Source organism: Leopardus geoffroyi, chromosome C2 (assembly GCF_018350155.1).
Source record: "Leopardus geoffroyi isolate Oge1 chromosome C2, O.geoffroyi_Oge1_pat1.0, whole genome shotgun sequence".
NCBI lineage: Eukaryota > Metazoa > Chordata > Mammalia > Carnivora > Felidae > Leopardus > Leopardus geoffroyi.
In genome coordinates this window covers 139,512,469-139,540,119 of record NC_059333.1, presented here as the reverse complement: position 1 = coordinate 139,540,119, position 27,651 = coordinate 139,512,469, and the positions used below count along the sequence as shown (strand labels likewise).

The 27,651-nt window shown below is 38.5% G+C and overlaps 1 long non-coding RNA gene across 1 annotated transcript; it reads left to right on the top strand.

Annotated features, from left to right (window-relative positions):
* Nucleotides 1-1,144: 1,144 nt before the first annotated feature.
* LOC123576194 lies at nucleotides 1,145-23,829 on the top strand. Its single transcript, XR_006701215.1, has 3 exons — nucleotides 1,145-1,155; nucleotides 12,341-12,350; nucleotides 23,629-23,829. It is a non-coding gene; the product is annotated as an uncharacterized LOC123576194 (long non-coding RNA).
* Nucleotides 23,830-27,651: the final 3,822 nt, after the last annotated feature.

The following is a 27,651-nucleotide window of genomic DNA, read 5'->3' as shown; positions in this document are numbered from 1 at the left end:
GTCCAGCAATGTGAAGAAATGGTTAAATAGATAATGGCATATTCATAGGTAATTTACTTTGGGAAAAGTTCATAATCTATTAAGTGAAAAAACAAAACAGGTTACAATACAGTTGTGTAGTATTATCCTAATTATAAAAATGTACCAAATATTGATAGTGTTTGTCTCTGGGTGGTAGAGATTATGGGTGATTTAAATTTCATTTGGCTTTTATGTATATTGTATTTTTTTTAATTTTCTAATCATTAAAAAAAGATTTATAATGGGAAATTATACATTTTCAATCATATGCTATTTTCCATAACTTATTTCTATTTGAATAGTTTTTCTTTTCTCTGTGAATGCTCTCTTTTGCTGCCTTCAATCAGCTTTAATGCCATCTCCGAAGATGATACTCTTTTTTTTTTTTTAAGTTTATTAATTCTTGAGAGAGAGAGACAGAGCATGAGCAGGGGAGGGGCACAGAGAGAGAGAGAGAAGACACAGAATCCGAAGCAGGCTCCAGGCTCCAAGCTGTCAGCACAGAGCCTGACGCGGGGCTCGAACTCACAAACCGTGAGATCATGACCTGAGCTGAAGTTGGACGCTCAACCGACTGAGCCACCCAGGCGCCCCTGAAGATGATACTCTCAAATCATATCTGCAATATGGACCTCTCCTATACCTCCAAACTTGTACATCTATCTGCCTGATTTTCCACATGAACATTTAATAAGCATCTCACAACTAGCATTCCTGCCTGAGAGAGTACTTCCTCCTTCCCAAGGCCTCATCTTCTTCATGTCACTAGATGGGACTTCCATGCTTCCAGCTGCTCAGGCCTGGCATTTTGGAGGGGTCTGTGACACATCATCTACGTGTTTCACTTACCACATAGGATCAGCCAGAAAATTATATTGGCTTTAACTTTAAAATATATCTAGTGCTCGCTTCGGCAGCACATATACTAAAATATATCTAGAGGGGCGCCTGGGTGGCTCAGATGGCTAAGCATCTGACTCTGGATTTCAGCTCAGGTCATGATCTCATGGTTTGTGAGATCAAGCCTGAGTTGGGCTCAGCGCTGACAGCATAGAGCCTGCTTGGGATTCTCTCTCCTTCTCTCTCTGCCCCTCCTACACTCACATGCACGCATATTCTCTTTCTCTTTCAAAAGTAAATAAGTAAACATTTAAAATATATCTAGAACCTAACCATTTTCACCAACTCCGCTGCTACCATCTTGGAAAAAAATCCTGTCTTCTCTCAGCTAGATCACCTCCCTAACCACCCTTGTGGTCTCTCTGGTTCCACCTCTGCCTTCATTAGTCTGCTCTCAATGCAGCCACCGAAGTGATCTTGTTGAAATCTGAGACAGGTAGTGTCATTCCTCTGCTTGAATCCTTGCTCTGTTTTACTTGGAGTGAAGCCAAGGTCCTTAGGATGGACTACAAGGCCCTAGGTGAACTGGCCACTCCACACCACCCTGGTTGGACCCCACCTCCTGTTGCTGTCCCTTGTGTTCACTCGGATCCTCAAGCGAGCTGCTTTACTGGTTCTTGACCCCAACAGGCTTTGTATTTGCTGCTCCCTCCGCCTGGAAAGCGTTTGCTCCAGATACATCTTTGGTGTACCGAGAAGCTTCACCTGGCTATTGTATTTAAAGCGGTAAGTCCTCTCCTTTGTACTTCCTGTTCCTTTTACTTGATTTAGCTTTCTTATATTTTAGTGATTGGCTTCTATCTCCCTCCCCTGCTCCCCAAATATAAAGTTCATGAGGGCATGGATTTTTACTATCTAGTAGAGTGCCTGGCTAATTTCTTCTTACTTTACATCTAGGTAATAATAATAATAGTAATAGTAACATAATAATAATAATAATAATAATAATAATAATAATAATAATTCACCCCTCTCCCGTCAAATACTCATCACTTCTTTTGGGCAAAATATAATTTATACCAAAAATGTGCTAATTTTTATTATTCAAAAAAACCCACACAAATGACTTACTATATATTTATCATATTCAGCTGATAAAATTTTTAATGAGATATTGTGATTTCTGACATATCTATACCCAGATCTGAGAAATAGCCAGTCACTTGTTTTGATTTTTAGTAAGAACACAGACCTTGAGAGCGAGGAGTCATGATCTTTTTGACCTTTTGGGACTCAAGCAGAGGGTGTCAGGCATAACTATAGTGAAACAGTTAATATTTAGAAAGATAAGATCTTATTGATTACAAATAATGAAAACACTGGTCATTTACTACATTTGGATGTATCTCTTTACTTGTATTTAGGAAACCCAAAGGTTGTTTAGGTCATTGATTTTGAAATCTGTTTATCTACAAAGCAGCAATGTCTGCGTCATATAATAAGATAAAAATGTGTATACCTTTACACTCCTTCCCATTGTGGTCCATTCAGATATTCTTGAAATGAACATTCTTGACTATAGATCTGTGACCGATCCCTAATGCTAAAGACCAGTTGGCTCTGAATATGTGACTGACAGAAACAATATAAAGCTATTGTCATGATGTGTTTCATCACTGGGAACTAGTTTGAACATTCTCTCCTATAATTGGTTTTTCTGGTATAATTTTTGTCTGTTGGGAACGCATGGAACAATTTATATATTTTGAGTTCTCAATCCATAAAAACACTAGCTGCTAAATTCACTAAACAAATGTGGTGGTTAATTTTATGTGTCATCTTGACTGTGCTATGAGATGCCTAGATATTTGCTCACACATTATTTTGGGTTTCTATGAGGGTGGTTTTGGGTGAGACTAATATTTATTTTTAAAATTTTTATTTATTTTTTTTTTTCATTTTAGAGAGAGAAAGTGCACAAGCAGAGTAGAGGGGCAGAGGGAGAGAGAGAGAGGTTCATGACCTGAGCCAAAATCAAGAGAGTTGGATGCTCAACTGACTGAGCCACGCAGGCACCCAGAGACTAACATTTAAATTGGTAGACTGAGGAAAAAAAAAAAAAAGGGGGCGCCTGGGTGGCGCAGTCGGTTAAGCGTCCGACTTCAGCCAGGTCACGGTCTCGCGGTCTGTGAGTTCGAGCCCCGCGTCAGGCTCTGGGCTGATGGCTCAGAGCCTGGAGCCTGTTTCTGATTCTGTGTCTCCCTCTCTCTCTGCCCCTCCCCCGTTCATGCTCTGTCTCTCTCTGTCCCCCCAAAAAATAAATAAACGTTGAAAAATAAAAAATTAAAAAAAAATAAATTGGTAGACTGAGGAAAGCAGATTGCTCTCCCTAATGTGGGTGGGCCTCATCCAATCAGCTGAAGACCTGAAGAGAACAAAAAAGCTGACCCTCCTCCAAGAGGGGGTTCTTCCTGTTTGATAACCTTTGAACTAGGACACTGGCTTTTTTCTTGCCTTCAGACTTAAACTGAAACATTAGCTCTTCCTGGGACTTGAGCCTTGGACTAGAACTACACTATTGGCCCTCTTTGCTGACTCACCCTGTGGGTCTTGGAACTTGTCAGTCTCCATAGTAATCACGTGAACCAATTTCTCATAATAAATCTACATCTGTATCTGTATCGCTACCTCTGTGTACACACATGAATACACATGTCCTGTTACTTCTGTTTCTCTGGAAACCCCGATGAATATGATGAAAAATCAGAATTTCTGTTATGGTTTAGAGTAGACAGAAAAAGAGTTCCTCTTAGATAAAATAGCAGTTATGATAACAATTCTTGGATGATTTTATCTTTAAACGTTAATATACATTCTCCTTGTGTATTTCAGCAGGCATTGTTAGTGCATCACTCATACTTCTTCAGCACCACTGGGAGCACCATGCTAGAGTGGCAGGGTATTAATCTCAGGTGTCACCCTTAAGCTGGGGCAATTGGAGTTGATGGTAAATCCCCCAGTTTCCTCACTCCTCCTGTCATGGGACAACCCTGAGGCATGTTTTATGTTGTTCCCCAGAGATTCCCAGAAACACTGAGCCTGAGTTGCCTTCAGAGGTAGCCGACTCATTAGAACTTGGTGAATTTGCTTCTCTCTTTTCCTTGTCTTATTTCCTGCCTCCCTCCCAGATCTTCTAGGGGTGGCCCTGAACATAAACCATGTGCATTTATATTCTTGACTCAGACCTGCCTCTGAGGGAACCCAGCTTAAGGTGGGGATTGTTTCAACTTTGTAGGCAGATGACAGAGATCTTTAAGAAGAGTTACTCATAAACCACAGGCTGCATCCACCTTAATTTATTAAACACCAACAAATCTTCACTGAATGCCTACCATGTGTCTCCATGATATATAATTTTTTCTTACGTTGATCATTGATTTTGTTGTGGAGTTGTCCTCAGATGATGGACACAGAATAATTTGGTTTCATTTTTTTTAAGTTTATTTATTTATTTTGAGAGGGAAACCGGGCATGTGAGCAGGGGCGGGGCAGAGAGAGAGGGAGAGAGAGTGAATCCCAAGCAAGCTTCTTGCTGTCAGCGCAGAGCCCAACGTGGAGCTCAGTGTCACGAACCCTGAGATCATGATCTGAGCTGAATCCGACAAGATCGGGCACTTTCAGGGTGGTATGGCCATAGACTGATCTGAGGTGAATCAAGAGTCAGATGCTTAAATGACTGAGCCACCCAGATGCCCCTAATTTTGTTTTATATGCATTGCCTTTTACTTCCTGTCTACCATATAATGACTCCTGTAACTAATGCAGGCATCTCATAATGGAAAATGACTCTACCTATAACCCTCATCCAGGAACCATTAGGTACAAGTATTTAAAGGTAAAGAAAGCCATAGAAGTGTATGAACAATGGACTGGATCCAGTTTAATGGCTCTTGTTTTTGAATTGAATATCAGATGCCCTTTAATTAAAGAGATTGCTTTTTGAACATCTTCGTTTATTAATTTGAAATGTAATAGCAAGTTGTAACCACATATTTTAATAGTTTTGCAAATTATGTGAAATTTTAGGATACAAATGACTTCATTTTTTGTTCAAAAGAGGCCTTAAATGGGCGTGACAATGATAACAGTAATGATAGTAGTCAAAATCTGTTGAGGGTTTATTCTCTGCCAGGTACTGAGTCAGCTGTTTACTGTATATTATTATTAATTCTTAGAGCAGTTTGCAGCAAAGGTTCTTTTTTTTTCCCTTTTACCTCCATTTTACAGATGATGAAACTTGAGTACAGAGACACTAAGTGATTTTCCCGAAGACATACAGCTGTTGTCACAGTAGAAATTAAACCAGGTCATTCTGATTTGAAAGCCTGTGTTTATTTTACAAATGGCAAAGAGATCCTCAGAGCCTGAACTGCCAATTCTCCATATGGCCCTTGTGTTTCTACTAGTATCAGTTCTGTTCTTCTTTAGTGAAGGAAATTTATGTTTACATCTATACTGTGCTGTTGACATTTTTCACATAGCATTCTATAAAGAATCTACTGTAATTGTAAATTCTTACAACTCCTGATTTTTCCCTATGGCCTATACTCTCCGGAGAGTGAAAATCACTATGCTAATTACCTTGTGGATGAGTTTAATTGACGAATGGATAGTTTTTAAAAATTGGTCTGGGCCATTTGCCAGGTGCACTTAAGTCTGTGTTAGTGCCTTACTGACTTGAGAATACGTGAATTCTGCTTCCTGCAGGTGACTGCTCATTACAACTTCAGTAAGGAAATGCTCTTAGACAATTTTATCACATCAGTTATCTCTTCAGAATCCTTTGTGGGTTCTCATTGCCTTTTGAAGATAATCTAAACACCCTAACAGGGTGGTCAGAGACTGTTAGCTTTTCACCAAAAACCTGTTTCCTCTTAACACACACAGCTGAGCTACATTTCCCAGCTGCCTTTCGAATTAGAAGTGGCCATGTGACTGAAGTTCTAGCCAATAGAAGGGAAGCAAAAGTGGTGTTGTTTCATTTTGGCAAGGGTTTTAAAAAGGGTCTGAGGCCCCTCCACTGAATTTTTCTCCTTGTGATTGCTGCCTACGAAAGACAGTGAGACCCTAAGGTAGGAGTTGCCAACCTTTTTTCTGGAAAGGGCCAGATAGTAAATGTTTTAGGCTTTGTGGGATGGTCTCTGTCAGTACAAACCTTTTATTTTTATGTTTTTATGACCCTTTAAAAATGTAACAGCCATTCTTAGCTCACTGAAGGAGAAAGCCAGCTTGTGTCTATTCATTTACTCCTGCCACATGATGAGCCACATGACGTAAGGAGCCTGGGTCCTTGAATAAAAATATGGAGGAGAGAACACCACCATATGTTTGAACTATTAGGCACATTGGGGCTTATAAGCACAGACTTTTTTTGATTACAACTAACCTTGGGTCCAAGCCTCATCTCCATACATATTTCCTCATTTTTTTGATGCTTCCTGCATGTTGGCCCAACTGAAATACTGCCTATTTTTTCATTACTCTAATTTCTCAGTTTCATACATTAATTTATGTAATTTCCTGCTGGGTCTTAATTTGCTCCACCCTATCCCTGTTTGAAATCCTTCTTCTCCTTGAAGACCTGTCTCCGATGCCAACTCCTCTAAAAAGTATTACTTTAACTGAGAGAAATGTTACTGACTCTTTGGGTTTTCATATTTGATTTTAACTAACAGTTATTATAGCTTTCTCCAAAATTTTAGTTGTTTGTGTATACATGCTTTTGTCTACGCTACCAGTGTCAACTTTAAGAGGAAATCTCGGGTAAACCTGCCATATAAAACTTGGTACATACTGGTGTACCTCACTCAGGGGGTAGGATGTACAATCAAATCAAGTCTTTGGGCAAAAATAGTGCAGAGTCGAAATATCCTTGATAAATTCCTTAACCAGGCAATCAAATGCACAGCTGAGTTTAGGGACCGTGTGCACACAAAATATTTTAATTAAAAGATTATACACCTGAAACTAATGTAATAAATGTGTGACAACTATGCTTCAGTGATAATAAAGTTTAGATGATACTCATGGCAAAGAGAAACTCAATGGTGGAGGAAAATGGAACCAGTTGTTCTCTCTGAGGCACATATGCTCACAGTGGAATAGCAGAAGGATAGCTGGCACCCTTTATGTAAGGGTTCCTGTTTCTTGCTGAATATGTACATTGGAACTTACCAAATTTAGATATCCACAGTGGCGGGGCTCCAATAAATTCGTGACTTAATTAAATGGTTTAACCACATATTTTCTTCTTAAGATAATCATTTTGGGAAGGAGTTATTGTTTTGGCAACTTCACTTCAGGAGGGGGAAGAAAGAGGCTGCTGGGTTTGCCCTTGAACTTCTGAGTGAGAGCAGTGTGCTGCAAGATAAGTCTTGGATGATATCCAGGAGAGAAAGTCTCCTGGGCTCTGTGCCTGTCCCTTCTGGGGAAAACACTGATAAACAGGAAGGAAAAGGAAGAGCCAAGTTCAAACCAAGAGTTTCTGTGCCTCTCTTAAGGGACAGTGTAAGTAACATTGAAACACAAAATATTTGTGTGCATGTTCCTTTTGAAACAAACTCTTTTAAGGTCAGTTAATGTTATTCATACAGACTGCTATAGCAGTTGCCTTAGGTGGTGTGAGAGCTGAAAGGGACCTATCTTGGGGATCATCAGTTTCAAAACCCTTAATTTATTTCTTTGATGTGCACGTTGTAGATAGGAAAGTTTGAGCTTCTCTAAATTGATGGAATCATTAGCCCCGGAGACTGGGCATATAAGGAAGAACTAGGGATACCTGAGAGTTGGCCGCTGCTCCCCAGACCAAACTTATCAAGCAAGGTGCAATTAATTCCCCATTTCTAAGTTCCTAATACCCTAAATGAACACTGTCCAATAGAACTTTCTGAGGTGATGGAAATGTTCTGTACCTGTGCTTTTCATTACATAGCCAATAGCCACATGCATTATTGAGCATTGGAAATGTGGCTAGTGCATATTGAGATGTCTACTGGATTTCAATGACTTAGTATAAAAAATGCCAAATAGGGGTTGCCTGTGTGACTCCGTTGTTGTGGCTCACGTCATGATATCATGGTCATGAGATTGAGCCCCGTGTTGGGCTCTGTACTGGGGCGTGGAGCCTACTTAAGATTCTCTCCCTCTCCCTGTGCCCCTTCCCTGCTTCTCCCCATCTCAAAAAAATGTCTCATTAATAATTATATTTATATTGGTTATATGTTGAAATAATGTTTTGGATGCATGGGATTTAACATAGTATATTATTAAGACTAATTTTACTTGTTTCTTTTCATTTTTTTAATGTTGCTGCTAGTAAATTTAAAGTAATCTATGTGACTTGTGAGTGTCTTTACTGGACAACATTGCTCTAAAAGATGCTTCTATTGATGTACCAGTGTGAAAGTGTTGCACTTTGCCTTTTTCTATTCTAAATCTCTTAGAACCAAATGTCAACAGAACAAACCAGAAGCCTTTTGAATCTCAAAATAGAAATAATATTCTGGGAAATATGGGCTTATATTTGTTCTCACACAGGTGCTTCCAACAACTGTAATGCTATGTCATTGTCCTTTAATACTAAGCCATGACTGAGGTGCAAGGAGGTTATGAAATTCTCATAGGGCCATTCAACATGTTGTGTCCACAGCTGGGGCTATATATTTCCTTTACTTTTCACCTTACATCTTTACTGCTTCTGAAATAAGAATGTGCTAAGTCTCCAACTGACATCTGTGCTTACATTTAATTCAGGAAATATTAATGGAACTATTTTTTTCTTTAAATTTCATTAAAGTACATTACTTATTATGTTAGGGAACCATTTAGATGTGCTGACAGAGGTGAGTACAGACATCTGAATATTGCTTTTCTCCAATATGAACATTTCTTAGGTATGGAATCTTTGAGGCCATTGATTTTTTTCTGCTCTTCAAATCTCAGGTATTTAGTCTAGGATATGTGCCTAATGAAGTAAAAAAAATACAAACTAACATAATTCAGAAAAAGTTACTGAAAATCTACATAGATTTTAAAAAGTGGAAAGCATATATTTTGGGATCATTTGAGTTACACCAGAAATAAAATGAAAGATCTTTTTTTGGATCTAGTTACTCTGAAAATTTTCTCTACTTTCCACTTCCCATTGACAGTTTGGATGGAAAGTCATTCTAATCAACCAGGAATGGAATGCTTCTCCAGTTTTCTTTTCAGTGTTCTCCAAGGTATTTAGGTAGGTTCTTTTCTTTTGGAAGATCTCTTTTCTTTCCAACTTCGCCTCCAGAAGTGGTCTCCTAGGAATACAAGAGATTGTCTGAATGTTGCAACTAAAAATCTAAATTCTTGGATCATGTCTGTGGATATAGAAAGTGCCTTTGGGAAGAGCACAGTTGGCTGTTCCAGGGGGGAATAGCAGAACCAGAGTTTGTCTTGAGAGCTGGTTGTGTGCAGAGTGAGCTAAGTGCTTATTACTATTGGGTATTTGTACAGCACCTTTCCCATACCTTTCATGGACATGTTTTCTTTTGTCTTCATAATCTGAAAAAGGTAGTGGCATTAATAGTACTGAGCTAGAATAAACAGTACATGATGTCCTATGATGAGAGTTTGGCACATAGTAAACAATGATAAACGCTAGTTTTAGTTTTCTCCCCTCTCCCCACTTGTTGGGAGCAGAAGGTATTTGACCCACTTCTTGTGACCTTGAAATCTGTGTCTCATCTGCTGCCACCACTCCTCTTTTACCACAGAATGTAGTTTTTATTCTCGAGCTGTATTTACATTGATGTGTTACTGTGCTGTTGCAAGCTTCAGGAAACCCTGTTGGAATGACCGTAGTGTAGCTCAGTACCGGTAAATTGCAGTGAAACTGGTAGCAAAATGTCAATATTTTCTTCCTGGAAAAGTAGGCCTATTTAGGGTTACCCATGCTCTATGAATGTGGTATAAGTGTATACGACAAAGAGATTTTTCTGGCCAAAACTGTGACATATTAGCTGGTCCCACTGTGGGGCAAGCCAGTATTTCTAGATCTCAGAATTTGACAATATGAAACATTCAGTCTTTAGTTATATCCTTTAAACTGGATGTCCTCAAGCCTGATGATATGTTGGAATCATCCAAAGACCTTTTAAAGATACGGATTTTTTTGTCAGCTATCTGAGGATTCTGAAATGGATTTAGTGTGGAGTCTGGGAACACACACACTATGATTCTGACAAACTAAGGGCATTTCATAAAAACATGACATGTGCCATTAAAAATATAAAGCTCTCTTACTATATTCATAGATATTAGAGCAATGCCTCTCCTTTCTGTATTATTTGAATGCATTACACATTATTATTTTGATTATTGATAAAATTCTTTTTTTTAAATGTTTATTTTTGAGAGAGAGAAACAGAGTGTGAGCGGGGGGAGGGACAGAGAGAGAGGGAGACACAGACTCTGAAGCAATCTCTAGGCTCTGAGCTGTCAGCACAGAGCCCAACGCAGGGCTCAAACTCGTGATCTCACGACCTGAGCCGAAGTCGGACACTTAGGCAACTGAGCCACCCAGACGCCCTGAGTATTTATAGAATTCTTATTGCTCATTCAGAAAACTAGATTCTTTTTTAAAAAAATGTATAGATGTTGGTGAAATTTTTTTTTCTATTTTTTAAGTGTGGGTGGAGGAGTTTTTGGGTTTGTTTTTGTTGTTGTTGTTGTTTGTTTGTTTTTTAAGGGTTTCTTCCTATTTGTGTGAAGTTCCTCATGTTAATTGTCTTGATCTTGCCCTCCTAATTGCTTAGCTGGTCATGGGGTCTCTGAAGTCTTTCTTTGGGCTAATAGGAGTCTTACAGTAAGCATGACTATACGATATACATATTTCATGAAGAGAAACAGGCCACCAGTTAATTAGGTGTTTGTTTTTATCTTCTGTGAAACCCAAAGACTGGATTTCTTGCATTTTTGAAGTGTTCTCATTCTCCTGTCTAGGGGGAAGGGAAGATAAATGAAGGCTAAGAATCACTTAACGTGGCTTTACTCTGAGGTGGCTTTTCCTGAAACGGCTGTTATTCTACAGCTGTATATCACATTGCAGCAGCTTCACATTTTAAATTCATTTTACTGGAAGCATTTTTGGTTTTCTCCTATTTCTCAATCAAGAATGATTATTTGTCAAGCATAGAAGTGAAATTGCCCAGGTCTCAAGTCATTTTAGAAAGAGCAACATGAAATGACATTTTTCAAGGGTTAGACGTGCAGCTCAAAGGAGAAGGGCAACTTGACTTGGGAGAAGATAGTGGGAGGAGAGCAAATAGAATATTTTCCTGGGGGAAAAATTCTGACTGTTTGTAATTAATGAACTCTCCCAATCGAACTATGGCTTTAAGGAAGATGATACAAAACAAAAAGCTATACTGTGGTTCTTTGGAAATTTGGTTCAGGAATGTGGAAATGTTTTCTACTTAGATGAAATGAATACATTAAGTAATCTACATTTGGTTGCAGAATTTTGCCATCTAAAAATGTTTTGAAGATTTTTCTGATCTAGAATGATTAAAACATTGAAACTCAGAAACATGCTTTGCTATACACATAGAGAGTTTGAAAACTTTTAGAAAACATACACCCAATTTTTTCCACTAGTAAGTTAATACCCTAATATCTTGGATTTACTTGAAGAGCAATTCAGTATGAAAGTGTAACAACATTACCTTGACTTGGAAAGTTGACTTTCTAAGGTAGAAATGGAATCCCTGGGGTGTTGGTTTGCTCGCCGAGTCAGCTAGTAGGAAGCAGTTGGTGACTACACATCTTAGCTTGATAATGCATTTAAGGAGGGATCAATAAGCCTGGCTTTGAGAAATACAACTCTTTTCCCCTGCCTCTTCACCAAATAAATAAGTAAAATAAAAATTGGCCTTTTGGCAACCTAGATGCTAATAATTCTTTTTGTTATTTTATTAATTTGTTTTGAAACATAGGTTGCTGACATAAGATGACAGTATAATCCTCCTCTAGGATTTTTTTTCATAGTCATAGGAAAAAGATGAGACTTGCCTTTGCGTATGTTAGTGGAATTTTTAAAATTGAGATTTCACATGGATATGTCTTGCTAAGGTTAACTGCTTTTTCTCCTTCTGAAACTCTGGAGGCTCCTGTTCTTCTGTCAAGCTGTGGGACTTCCCTTACCCACTATGATCTCACTGATGGTATCTGAGGTTAGAACAATGATGACAATGATAAAAAATGGTAGCAGCTAAATTTTTTAAGTGCCAACTATGAGTCAACACTGCACTAAATGACTTTCATAGAGTATCTTTATTTTTTAAATTAAAAAGAATTTTTTTTAATTTTATTTTTGACAGAGACAGTGTGAGTGGTGGGGGAGGGGGGGCAGTGGGGCAGAGGGAGGGAGAGAGAGAGACAGAGACAGAGAGAGAATCGTAAGCAAGCTCCATGCCCAGTGCAGGCATAGCACGGGTTTTGATCCCATGACACTGGGATCTTGACCTGAGCTGAAATGAAGAGTTGGAGGCTCAACTGACGAAGCCACCCAGGCATCCCAGATTATCTTTTTTTTCTTTTTTTAAATTTTTTTAACGTTTATTTATTTTTGAGACAGAGACAGAGCATGAACGGGGGAGGGGCAGAGAGAGAGGGAGACACAGAATCGGAAACAGGCTCCAGGCTCTGAGCCATCAGCCCAGAGCCTGACACGGGGCCCGAACTCACGGACCGCGAGATCGTGACCTGAGCTGAAGTCGGACGCTTAACCGACTGAGCCACCCAGGCGCCCCCCAGATTATCTCTTTAAACCTAATTGTACTCTACTAGTTGGGTACTGACTGTCATTATCCACATTGAGAGGGGAGGAATCCCAGGAAGTGAATTAAGCTGACTGAGGTTGTAGAGGACAAGATGGACTCAAGCTGGACTTGAACTCCTGTGGGTGGACTCTGGAGGTAGTGGTCATAGCTATCACATTATCCCCAAGTTCTGAATTCGTGTAGTATATAATCCTTTATGGCATTTTGCTCCATTGCATAGGAGCACAGTAGCTAGGATGAGGCTGAGTGGGCTTTTGCCAGCTCCAGGACCAGCGTTAATGAGAAAATAATGGCAAGTGGTAATGAGTACAAAGCTGGGCTCAACAATGCTGGCTTCTGCTTACTTTGCAATTACAATGCTTGTTTGAAAATTATAGGCGAAAGTGCTTAGATATAACTGTTCTCTGATGCAGGCAAAATTCCCCTCCCATCTAGTTTATAGCATTAATTAGCTTAGCAGGCCCTCTGTGGCTGTAGAACGGGGGATAAAATTCAGCTCAATATCATCCCAAAGAGTGAGTTGGTTAAATCTCAGTTATAACACTGCCAGGTTTTTAAGAGTATTTGAGGTGAAACTTTGAAGAACAAATCACTGGGGTTATTCAGGGACATCTTGTGTTTTCCTACTTGTGCTGTTTGATCACCATCCTCTCCCTTACCACCCCATCATGATCACTATCACCATCGTCATCTATATGTAACTTTGTACTAGCAAGTTGACTTCACAAATGCAGGAATAGTATAATGCTTGACATATAGTAAATACTCAAATGTTTGTTAACTAATGTGAACTAAGGGGGGGTGTTGAGCACCTGTTCTGTGGTGAGCAGTGTGCGAAGTTCTGTGCCTTCAAGGTGACATTTAATCATCCTCACCACCTTATGAATGGGTCCTATTATCCCTGTTGTACAAATGAAGAAACTGAGGCAGAGAAATTAAGCAACTTGCTCAGGTTCACCCAGCTATTGAGTGGGAAAATTGGGACTTGGCCCCAGGCCTGTTGCACTTCTAGAGCCCATGATGCTCTATTACCCAGTATCATCACCGTCCAGACCACTTTTTTTCATCTCATAGTTCTTTTAGAAAGTACAGCTTATACTCAGTTGAAACTGGCTCCCATGAAGAAAAACGAAGGCCAGCAGTATTAGTTTGAAGGAAGAACCAGACGAAAGCAGCACTACCTTTGTGTTTTAAAAGCTTTTACAATTTCTTCTCTGAGAGTGATCTGCCTTGATAAATACTAGCAGTAGCTTAAAATCTCCCTCTTGGGCATCATTCCAATACTGTTTCTGAGAAATTTTCCTGTGAAAGGAAATCAGTAATGGTGAACTCCTTTGGGAAGATTTTCCACATGCAGAACATTTTCAGAGTAGGAAGTCTCAGAAATGTAGACAGGAAACTGTCTCCTAAAAAATGCAGCCTGGAAGGGCACTTGGGTGGCTCAGTCAGTTAAGTGTCTGACTTGCACTCAGGTCATGATCTCGTGGCTCCTGAATTCAAGCCCCATCTAAAGGTCTGTGCTGACAGCTCAGAGCCTGGAGCTTGCTTCAGATTCTGTGTCTCCCTCTCTCTGCCCCTTCCCTACTCTGAAAAATAAACAAACATTAAAAATAATTTTTTTAATGCAGCCTGGAGAAGCTGCTTGAGGTGCTGTTTGAGGACACATGAAATCAATCTCACTGCATCCCTTTCACTACAGCCATGGTCACACAGATCTGGACTTCGTTTTCTCCTGTGAAATTAAACTCTTGGGATCATATATATCTAAGCGATGTCTGGTTTTGGAAGGGCAGCTAAGCTGCTTTATCTCACCCAGTTATAAAGGATTTGTAGGTAATAGGGAAATGCTTCTATGTAATCATAGCAGCTGTTAACCCAGTTAGCTAGGGAACTCTGGCTTCCTCAGGACCCTATTACAACTTGGCATCCTTTGCATTTTGGTTTCACAGAGATGCTCTTACTTCCTGAAACTGTCTTATGAGTGTGGAAGTTTATGAGGATTGCTGAAACTGTAGAAGATAAGGAACCATGTGGCCTTAGGACTTCTCATAGTGCCTGATTCACTGTACTTCCTCAATAAACTTGTGTCAAGCCAGCAAATGAATAAATGAATAAACAGGGACCATTTCCCTGGATGGCAACTGGTCAACCAACTAGTTTTTTTCTCTGTCTTGAATAATTTAAATGTGTGCTCTGAGGAAAGTCACAAAGACAATAGTAAGAAGTAAAAATACACATGCTGTCTCTTCCCATGCATTTATGCTATTCCCACAGGTATAAAATAGTTTGGACAGAAATTTTCTGAGCTTCTCATTTAAATTATATTTAGATTATCAAAAAAGGAAGAAAGTTTATATTATGCAGGAAAAGGACACCCTCAGTTGTCCGAGCCTGGGGTTATGTGCAATGAATGATACGTAAAGAACAAAACCTACTTGTTTGTTCCTCAGTCATCATTATCTAACTTCTCTAATGGTGACTGTCTGACATTTAATCACCCATCTGGAATCTTGTAGCTCACTGAATTTTGTAGAGTTCCAGATGCTACCTCTCACTGATGGTGTCATTTTTCTTGATTGAAATAGTGGAAATTATAATTAATTACTTTTTATTGTTAAGTTTTTGTTGAATTATCTATCTCCTATCTCCTACCAAATCTGAACGTTCCAGGGTCAATCACTGGGCCCCTGTTGTTCACTGTTTGTTCACATGCCCAGCACTGGGTCTGGCACTTGGTAGGTTCCCCTAGAAGCAGAAACTGAAGTGGGGATTCTGAGAAGGTGAGTTTTGAAGGAGTATTCTCTGCAGAAAGGAAGTGAGGGAAGGACCTAAGCAAGGCCTCAGCTGAAGATAAGATGCATCCAGATCCCGTGGGCTGGTTACACCATAGAATTAGGACTACCTTAAACCCTTGGTATCCTCATGTTATTCTTAGGCTCTGTGATTCCCCTAGGGATGAGATTTGCATAGCCTTCTGAACAAAACCATTCCTTTACTGCTGAGAGCAATTCTTTAATACTTTGACAAGGACTTTGGGGACAAAAGTGCAATGCTAGACATCTCTGTTTTAGCTTTCTTTATGCTACTGGCTACATTCTGCTTGTTCATGACTTATCCTGCTGGCTTTTTTTTTTCTGTTTCTTGGATTCTGTTTTTTTTCCTACACTATTGACCAATTTGACTTAACTACATTGCTTTTCCTTCAATCATGACTTCTATTTACTTCTTGCTATGGTCTTTGTGACTTTCCTTAGAGCACACATTTAAATTCTTCAAGACAGAGAAAAAAAAACTAGTTGGTTGACCAGTTGCCATCCAGGGAAATGGTCCCTATTTAGTCATTTATTCATTTCCGTATTCATTTGCTGGTTTGACACAAGTTTATTGAGTAACTACAGTGAATCTGGCACTATGATAAATGCTAAGGCTACGGTGGTGAACAAAACCAAATGTGATCCTTGCCTTCATAGGGTGTAGAGTTTCGTGGGCAGGATTCTAGTATCTGGACCTGTGCCTGAGGCACACACTGTTAAGAAGATTGTGGATGAGGCTCAGGAACTGTGATGTCTCAGACATACCCTTAGCCTCTAGTAGGTGGCTTTTGTGGTCTTTCTATAACAGTGTGATCCTAGATATTTTGTATTGGTTTGGTATCTGCCTCACCCTGTCCCTTTCTCTCAAGTCTTCTTGTATGATTCCAATTTGCTCACTCTTCCCCACCCTCATTCCAGGAAGGATGGATGCTGTGAGTGTTGCCTTTGCTTTGCTTTAAAGCAGGGGTTACAATGTCACAAACCCAGGTAATCCTTCTGGAAGATTTGAAAACAAAACCATAAATAATTACTTTAAATGCACTTTTAGTCACCAAAGGGATAAAATGAGTTTGCATAACTTAGGGCTCTGTAATGGAGTTTTTCATATAATAGAGTTGAAACCAACAAATAATTTTTTTTAAAGGATCATTATATACTGACAGCTTGGTGTGAGATGTGAATTACATTAGTGATTGATGATAGAACAGTTGTGTGGTTTATGCTTTTTTTTTTCTTTTTTTTTTTTTTTTTGATAGTGGAGGTAGCCTCTCCATTATATAGCTTTTGGCTGTCTTATCAGTAAAACACACACACACACACACACACACACACACACACACACACGGAAATCAACTCTTATATCTAGAGACTGACTTTTCAGCCCAGTAAATGCATAGCTTGGTTGCTAGATATCTTTTACTAAAAGTTTTCAGTTATTTGTGCTTTAAATTATGTGTCTACTCTTCTCTCAACACCAACATTGTTTACCTTTTTCTATGATTTTTTTTTTTGAGAAGGCGGTGGAGCATCAGAGTATATTCCAAATTTTTAACTAGAGGCATATTATTATGAGGAAACTTTATATTCCACACTTAAGAAAATTCTTCATTAAAATTGTGTTGCTCAGCATGAATGTATTTAATCCATGCTGAAAAGGTAATTTTTTTTCTTCAAATTTTTATTTAAATTTTGTTAGTTAACATATAGAGTAATGCTGTTGTTGGGAGTAGAATTTAGTGATTCATCACTTACATGTAACACCCAGTGCTCATCACAATAAGTGCCCTCCTTCATACCCATCACCCATTTAGTCCATCCCTCGCCTACCTCCCTCCATCAACTCTGTTTGTTATCTATCATAAAGAGTATCTTAACTTTGTTGTAAATTAAAAAAAAAAGTCTCTTAAGTTTGTTTTCCTCTCTCTCTCTCTTATTTTTCCCCTTCCCATATGTTTATCTGTCTTGTTTCTTACAGTCCGCATATGAGTGAAATCATACGGTATTTGTCTTTCTCTCATAATATTTGTCTTTCTCATAATAAATTATAGCTCCATCCACATTGTTGCAAATGACAAGATTTCATTCCTTTTGATGGCTGAGGAATATTCTATTATATATACCACAACTTCTTTATCCATTCTTCAGTCAATGGACACGTGAGCTCTTTCCATAGTTGGCTATTGTTGACAATGTTGCTATAAATATCAGGGTATATGTGCCCCTTTGAATGTGTATTTTTGTATCTTCTGGGTAAATGCCTAGTAATGTAATTGCTGTATTGTAGGGTATTTCTATATTTAACTTTCTGAGGGACCTCCATACTAGTTGGCAGAGTGGCTGCACCAGTTTGCATTCCCACCAACAGTACAAGAGTGTTTGAAGCGGTAATTCTTCTGAGTGAACTTAATGTGGAACTGGTAAGACAATGAAAGTCATTAATTTAATCTACATTTCAGGAAAAGTGTTTGAGTAAATAATTATCAAATTGTATCCAAATTGTATTCTAAACCAATCAGCAGGGTTTAATAACTGGCATAGCAGATTTTTTTTTTTTAACAGAAAGGTGGGTCATACTAAATAGAAATCTTAAACGAATTAATTGTATGTGATACAGGGCACTGTGCACATTCATGTTTCTAGAGTTTGAGAGAGTTTCCAAGCCAGGTAACTCTTCTTCGGTTTAGATTTTAATATCATTAACTTGGTATCATATTTCATAGTAAAAATGTGATTTAGATTGTTCTTACTAAGCCTAAATGACTAAGTGGTTATGGAACAACCTTTAATTAATCTATGTAAAACTTGCTTTTACTTTATAGGCTCACCTTTTATTAGGGCTGAATGCTAGTCCTGATAATGCTACAGATCAGTTGTTTGACACTGGGCAATTATTTTGGTTCTTTTGGGCCTCAGTTTCCCCATATGTCAAATGCATGTGCTGTACAGAGGAGTAGTTTTGAAATTCTGTTGAGAATAAGGATCATCTAGGGAGCTTGTTAGAATGCAGTTTGCTGGGTCCTCCTCCCACAGATCATAATCTACTAGATTTGACGGTATACCTCTGGTTTCTGACTAGTGTCTGTGCCCATAACGCTGCCCCCTCTCCTGAGAGTAGGGATAAACTGCTGGTGCAGCACCAATCCTCCCCTTGCACATGATGTTCTTATTATTTATTATCCACTCAAGGAAAGGGCTCCTGAAATTAAACTTTTGACCCTCATGTACCATCATTTCCCCCCCCCCCCTCCATACATTGATAGACACAACACACTAATATGTTCTTGTTTCTTGTATCTTAAAACGGTCCCTCCGGATTTCACTACCCTTCTCATTACCAAACCATTTCTTTTCTTTCCTTTTTTTTTTTTCTAATTTTTTAATGTTTTTTTTTAAATTTATTATTTTGAGAAAGAGAGACAGAACATGAGTGGGGGAGGGGCAGAGAGAGAGGGAGACACAGAATCCAAAGTAGGCTTCAGGCTCTGAGCTGTCAGCACAGAGCCTGATGTGGCGGTTGAACCCACGAACCGTGAGATCATGACCTGAGCCAAAGTCAGACACTCAATCGACTGAGCCACCCAGGCACCCTACTTTCCTTTCCTTTACTGCTATAATACATTCATCATAGATACTTCACTTCAGACCGTTTTTATTCTTTTTCTACCTTGAGAACTGCACCAAGAGTAATATTATTATATTTACATCTAATAATGGCAAGAATAGCTAATATGGATTGAGTGCTTGTTATAGTCCAGGACTTTCTGACTGTCTGCCTCTGGCATTCCTTTAATGCACACAGCACTCTTAGGAAGTTAGTATTTTCCTTTGGCCTTTGACTCTTTAATTATGTCCTCAGGTTAATAGTTTAGTCTTGAAGATCAGCTTAAATACATTTTTTTCAAGTTTCAAAATAAAATCCCATTGGAATTTAGACTGAGATTGTGCTAAACTCATTTATGTTGAGAGCAATGGCATCGTTATGATATCAAGTCTTACCACCCAAGAACCTCTATTAACCTAATTCTTATCTCCTTTTTAAAAAAAAAAGGTTTCATTTTTTTTCAAAGTAGTTCTAGGTTTACAGTAAAACCGAGCAGAAGGTACAGCTTCCCACACTATCTACATAAAAATACTACATTTTTGGGGCGCCTGGGTGGCGCAGTCGGTTAAGCGTCCGACTTCAGCCAGGTCACGATCTCACGGTCCGTGAGTTCGAGCCCCGCGTCGGGCTCTGGGCTGATGGCTCAGAGCCTGGAGCCTGTTTCCGATTCTGTGTCTCCCTCTCTCTCTGCCCCTCCCCCGTTCATGCTCTGTCTCTTTCTGTCCCAAAAATAAATAAAGGTTGAAAAAAAAATTAAAAAAAAATACTACATTTTTTATGAATGATGAACCTATAGTGATACATCATTATCACCCAAAGTTCACTATACATTAGAGTTTACTCTTGGTGTTTTTATTCTGTAGGTCTTAACAAATCTATAATGACCTCTACACACCATTAAATTATCATACGGAATAGTTTTACTTCCTAAGAAATCTTCTGTGCTCTTCTATTACTCCCTCCTTCCCTCCAGGTCCTGGCAACCACTTACACTTTTGCTGTCTCTGTAGTTTGGCCTTTCCCAGAATTTATGTATTTGGAGTCATATGGTATGTAGCCTCTTCAAATAGCTTTCTTTCATTTAATAATAGGTATTTCAGTTTCCTCCATGACTTTTCATGGATGTATAGTTCATTCCTTTTTAGTGTGGAATTATTTTCCATTGTCTGCATATACTACAGTTTATCTATCCATTCACTTCTGAAGGACATCTCTATTGCTTCCAAGTTTATGGCAATTACAAATAAAGCTTCTATAAATATGTTTGCACGTTCTTGTGTGGACACATTTTTTTCAACTTATTTGAGTATTTCCTTGGTATTTACTAAGGAGAATGATTACTGGATGATGTGGTTAGAATATGTTTAATTTTGTAAGAAACTGCCAAGCTATCTTCCAGAGTGGCTGTACCATCTTGCGTTCTCATGAGCAGTGAATGAGAGGTCCCTTCGCTTCATGTCTTCACCATCATTTGGTGGTGTTAGTGTTCTGGATTTGGCCATTCTAGTAGGTGTGTGTAGTGATGCCACATTGTAGTTTTAATTTACAACTCCTTAATGACATATCATGTAGAACATCTCTTCATACACTTACAAATCCCCATTTAATTAATTTTGTTAAGGCTATGTAGTTTTTTCTATGTTGGCTCTGCATAACTCCTATTATATTTTGTGGTTGACTGTTTTTCCAAAGATGGTTGCAATATTATATATTATACCATATACTTTTGTAAATCTGGCTGTTTCCCCATCAAGAGGTAGAGTCCAGTTTGGGTGGGTTTGTGGCTTACTTGTAACCAACAGAATGCAGTGGCAACCATGCTTGGTGACTTCTAAGGATAATCCATAAGAGGCTTTTCCTTTCCATGAAAGACTAGGCTGTGATGCACCTTTTTTTCCCTTCCTTTTTTTTTTTTAAGCTGGAACACTCACTCGTAAGGCCTTCAGCTGCTTTGAGGCTGCCATTTTGTGAGACTCCAAAGTAGCATATGGAGAAACTGACTGTAGAAGCCCCCAGACTCTAACAAAAAGGTATCAACCCTCAGCTGCTTCCATGCCCTCATATGTCAGCTCCAGTCACTATCTGACTGCAGACTCAAGCGATATCCTGATTAAAACCTTCCATTTGGGATCTTTTTGAATGCCAGACCCTAAGACATCATGAAACATAGTAAAATAATGGTTCTTTTTGTAGGCCACCAAGTTTCAGGGTGACTTATTACATAGCAGTAGATACCTAGAACAAATTTATTCTTAAATTATTACCTTAAATTTTAAATTGCTATTGTGAAATTTTTAAAAATGAACCTTTCTATTTATTTTTGTCTCTATAGTCATTCTTGTAATTTTGTGTCTCATGCAACATGTGTATTTGTACATTAGAAGATGTAATACCTACAAACTACTTTTTCATTTGCTGAATTTGGGCTTTCATCTCTCAACTAATGAACACATAATTTAAGCTATTATTTATGGTGACCTGTGTACTAACAGTTACTAGTTGAGTTTTGGTGGTTTGGATACTTTGGTGTCTATATTTGAATATTATTTTTTATAATAAATTTTATGTAAAAATGAATGGAAAAAATGAAAAATAAAAAAGCTAATACTTAAGATAAGAAGCACAGGTCTCCTAAAATTAGTTATAATCAAGGCAAAAGTGGAAATACTCAGTTGTGCCCAAAATCTCAAACAAGCTTCAAATGAGTATTCATTGTCCGTATGCAGTTGCATTCAGTTGTGAAGGAAGTATCCAAAATTAAAACACATAAATGAAATGTTGGAAAAATGATATTAAAGATGGTGTTTAAAAGGTGGGTTGTAACTGGAGGTTTTATAATTATCTTATGGCTCTGGGCTCAGTAAAGCCATTATTATATTCATTTCTAACTAGTACTAGGTGAAGTTTTGGTGAAGGTTTTACCAAACAAAGAAGCTTCTGAATCCCTTTGGAAAGAGAGCCCTCACTTGAGATAATGACACAATGATGAGAGAAATTGATGTACAAAAGGAACTAATGAACTTTGACACTGATGAAACCATACAGGAGCCAAGATTTCCTCAGGATCCAGAGGTAGTGAGAAAAATAACTCAGGATCCAGAGGTAGTTTCTAGGGGTAACTGTGAAAATGCATGTAAGCGCTTCATTTTTTTTAAAACTTTATTAATTTTGATAGAGCAGAGCACATGTGTGTGAGTGCGCAAGTTGGGGGTGAGGGGGTAGAGAAAGAAAGGGAGAGAGAATACCAAGGAAGCAGTGCACTGTCCGCATGGGTGGAGCCTGATTGGGCTCTAACTTACAATCTGGTAGGTCTTGTGCTGAGTCCAAGTCCGAACTTTAACTGACTGAGCCATCCAGGCACCCCTAAGGGTTTTATTTAATTGCCTTACTTATTACCTAACTTACTAATGAAACACCTCTACTTACTTAATAGGTTCATAAAGATTCTTATGTTCCACGTTTCTCTACTCTAGTGTAGATTCATTGTTTTACATTGGTAGTGTTTTTTAGAAGCACATTATGCAGAACTATAGGAAGATGTCTGTGAAAGGTATTGATCTTGCATACTAATTTTGTAAACAATTTTTTTTAAATTTTTTTTAACATTTATTTATTTTTGAGACAGAGAGAGACAGAGCATGAACAGGGGAGGGGCAGAGAGAGAGGGAGACACAGAATCTGAAACAGGCTCCAGGCTCTGAGCTGTCAGCACAGAGCCTGACGCGGGGCTCAAACTCACAGACCGTGAGATCATGACCTGAGCCGAAGTCGGATGCTTAACCGACCAAGCCACCCAGGCGCCCCAACAATTTTTTTTAAAGATACACCTTACTGTTTTAATTATTTTAAAATAGATAATCTTGGGTTTTCCAAATAAACAATCATATCATTCATAAATTAAAATTTTATTTCTTTGTTTTAATATTTATATTCTTATTTTTTAATTTCCTATCTAAGTATGTTGGCTAGCATGACAGAAAATGCCAGTGGGGATGATGAGCATCTTTATCTTGTTCCTGATTTCAGTTTCTAGGCATTCACAATTAATCATACATTATTTCTTAATTTTGAGAAATTTGAAAGCTGTATTTTACACAATCCTATTATAGAAGTAAACATGTATCCATTAAAAAATAATTGAGGACATTGAGAAATGGAAGCTGAGTTTTATCAAATACCTTTTTTGGCATAACATTGAAATAGTCACAGTTGCTTTCTTTGAACTATTATGCATCAAGGCTTATATATTAAAGTAAAACAGAGATACAGATGATTTGCTAATTATTTCTTTGCTTTATAATTTTCACACTTGGAATTTAGCAATATTTAGCCATGTGAAATAAAGACTAGGCAGATGGCATTGCTTCATTTGATTGGTGAAGCCTCCTCCGTAGGCTAACACTTGATGGAAGACCCATCAAGTCGCTGCCCTTCCCAAGAATGGCTGTATAGATAAGGAAGGGATAAGGCTTGCAGGTAGGTCAGTATAGTAAAAGAAGTGTGAGCTGCTGTTTGTCATTTGATTTTAGCTAATGCCCAGGATTTTAGTGCTCATTTAACAGACCTATGCCCATCATGAAATAGACAAAATATGAATTCCTTTAAAATACCTTGGAATTTTGTCAAAAGTGGTTATTACGAAAACCCTAAAAAAAGGCAATAAATAAAAATGTGTAAATTATTCTTGATTTCCTCTCTAAGATGTCTGTGGAAGCAGAGTATCAAGGGCTGGGGAAAAAAGAATAAATACAATTTGGGATAGGACAGTTGATGTAAGCTCTTAATGATGTGGGAGGAAGTCTGAGATGCAAAGATTCTACCATATTCAACTAAGTACTCTACGTGAACTTCCAGGAATAATAATACATCTTTTGATTATGAGGCTGAAATTGTATCAAGATGAACAAAGAAGCGTTATTGAATAGATTTAATGTTGAACAGCATAAATCCCAGAGAGGCTATGTTTTCTCTAAAACTGCCTCTAATAAGGATATGTTTGAAAATCTGAGTATAAGTATGCAAATAGATGTGTTTGCATTGTCAAGTGTGAATAACGCTAATGCCGAGGTGTTATCTCTAGCTGTAAAATTAATTGTTTGCAAATGTTAAGCCTATTAAGTGAGGTTTATTTACCTCAAATAATAGTGATTTTAAAAAATGATGCAAGATTGCCTGACACATCAAATGTATAACAGGCTATTTCTTTCCTGAATGAAAATGAATGGCCTTACAAAGTGGAAAGTTAAAAATTTTTAAAGAAAATAATTTCATATAATTTCTTGAAAGTAGACTCTAACAAGCAAAAAAAGAGACTAGAATGAAGTCCTGAGAAAATGATTTTAAAACTTGAGTAGGGCAGGAATGGAAAGTTCTTATAATCCTAAAAATTAAAAGTCCCCCCCCCCACCATCAGCCGAGGATACATTTCAAGACCCCTAGTGGATGCCTGAAATCACAGAAGTACAGAACTCCTAGATACACTATGATTTTCCATTAGATAATACCTGTGATAAAGTTTAATTTATAAATAAGGCACCATAAGAGATAAACAACAGTAGCTATTAATAAAATAAAATAATTAAAATAATACACCATACTAAAAATTACATGGATGTGATCTTTCTCTCAAAATATCTTAATGTACTATACTCTTCTTTATGTTTAAATTTTTAAAAAATGTTTGTTTAAATGTTTTTTTAAATGTTAGTTTAAATTTTTGTTTAAATGTTTATTTATTTTTGAGACAGAGAGAAACAGAGCATGAGCATGGGAGGGGCAGAGAGAGAGGGAGACACAGAATCTGAAGCAGGCTCCAGGCTCTGACCTGTCAACACAGAGCCCGACATGGGGCTTGAACTCAAGCACCGCGAGATCATGACCTGAGCTGAAGTCGGATGCCTAACCAACTGAGCCACCCAGGAGCCCCTGTACTCTTCTTCTTGTAATGGTATGAGATAATAAAATGTCTACATGATGAAATGAATTGAGGTAGATGATATAGCTATTGTGACTTAGTGTTAGGCTACAAATGACCTTCTGACTATTGTCTAAAAGAGGATCACCTGCTTCCAGACAACTGTTGACTGCAGGTAACTGAAATCATAAAAATAGAATTGTGGTTAAGGGAAAGCTATTGTATCTCTAAAAAGCTTTCAGGTGATGCTCATGCTCATGATGGGGAGACAGCACATTGAAAACTACTGGCCTGAACAATAAAGATGTTTTAAATTGCATGAAATTCTGGGACAGGGCAGCTCCAGGGATGCAGAATTAAGCAATTCAAAGATACTCAAGTTAGCCTCACCAAGCAATCTCCTATCATGGTTACAGGATAGCTGCTGTGGTACAATGTACTTGACGAAGAATGTCAGGGCGCTTGGGTGGCTCAGTCGTTTAAGTGTTGGACTTCAGCTGAAGACATGATCTCATGATTTGGTTAGTGAGTTCGAGCCCCACATCGAGTTCTCTGCTGTCAGAACAGAGCCTGCTTCGGATCCTCTGTCCCCTTCTCTCTGCCCTCCTGGACTCACTCTCTCAAAGATAAATAAACATTAAGAGAAAAAAAAAAGTTGAGAATTTCCAGTGAAAGCAGAGGGACCATCTCTTCTGGTGTGCTTTTCTTTTTAATTCATGGGAAAGCTTTGTTGACCACAAATGCATCATATATACCCAGCTCTTAGCCAATCACTAGCAAGGGGAATGGGATTACTATACTAGATTTGGATGAATGAAGATTTAGCTCCAAGTGGAAGATGGGAGCTCATTGCCAAGTGGAGGAAGGTGAATAGCCCAAACATAATCATGACTTGGTCAGCAAGGGAGATATGGATAAGGAGTTTGGATTGCCACTGACAGCATCTATTCCACTACACATTTAAGACCTTGTACAGCTTAGCGTCATAGCCATGTAAGTGCAATAATAAGAAATATGACCCTAAGTGCTTCTATCTGCTACCTAGTAAGGATTCTCAGTTACATGGAGTATTCCATCCTGCAGTGGTTCAATGTAAGCAGACTGTTCTTAGAAGGGTGTAACTGGCTCCAAAGAGATAGGTTGCCTTTCCTCAGGTGGAAATGGATCACATTAGAAATGTTTAAAATGACATCCCACCTGATTTGTTAGGACTAACGATTCTAAGTGTTGATTTTCTTGCCAAACGAACGTTAGAAGAGGTGCTGCTTGCTTGACAAACTGGGTGACAACACAGCCTTTAAGAAGGACTCCTAGAGGCAAGACTGTTCTACATCCTTTCCCCACCCTCTTTGGTTCTTTTCCTTGCCTCTTTGTGTTTCCAGACATAACAAAAAGACTGTAAATTTGGATATTAGGATCCGAGGAAATCCCAACCATACTTTGAAGGAGAAAATTAGAGACTAATTCAATATATCTATTGCAGATCTGTTTGTCCATGAATTCCTATGACTGTCTTTGAGAGATGGGGGAACTGGTTTCTGTCTCTGTGTCAGGTGATGTGAAGCCCATAGTGGACAAAGCAAATAAATTCTGGGCCCTTAGAGATGATACCTTAGCCCTGGTGAATTAGTAAGCTGTAAAGAAATAATTAAGAATTAATGTATATCTATTCCATTATATCGATTACCTCTTTCTAGATAAAATTTAATTGTAAGTTTATATTATTTTTAATATAGTGTATTGAACTGGCTCACAAATTTCCTGAGAGTGAGATCCAGCACACCACTGGGTACATGATACACAAGGAGGTAGGCCAGAGGTACAGCATCGACAGGACCTCCACTTGATGCAGGTTTCTGCTGCTGAAATGAGGGAGGGTTCTAAATGTATGTCAGTTCTACTCGCTGGAGCCCATTTCAGAAGGTCTGTTTCTGTCAGACCCCAGGCTGGCCCTGTGCTTCCGTGGCTCTGAGTATCCTAAGTGAAATCAAATGTAACGCAAGTTCTAAAATTGCAGGACAGGTGACCATATCAAACCCTCCTTAACCCCTCTCCCCAGTGTGTACACACTCCTCTGAGCTGAGGCCACACCACACAGTCCTGTGGTCCCATTTATTGGTCCTCGATCCTTAGGTGATACAAGCTCAAGCTTCCTTCGTTATGAGTGAAAACAGGAAGAGGAGAGGGATGAAGTCATTGGTTGGGTTGAGGGGCATCAGAGACTGGATATGGAACTACATTTTTCCCCATCCTGACCTCAAAAGAACTTACAAAAACTATAAGATGTAGTCATTACTGGCAACTAGCTTTAAAAAAAAAAAGACTTCAGATTGTATACCCTGCATCAATTATCATTGTTCTGTCTCTTGAGAGCCAGAGATTGAGAAGACATTTTGAAATTTGGCTTCTCATTATTTGACCTCTAAAGAAAGTCAGTATGACTCTTGTCTGCTTCCTGTTGAGTTTCTAAAATGTTTAAGTTATGCAGGTAACTGGATATCATGGATGCGCTGGAGCACAGACTTGGAGAAGCCAGTGTGAGGTTTGGCAGCAATGCTATATATACATATACACATATACATAAACATA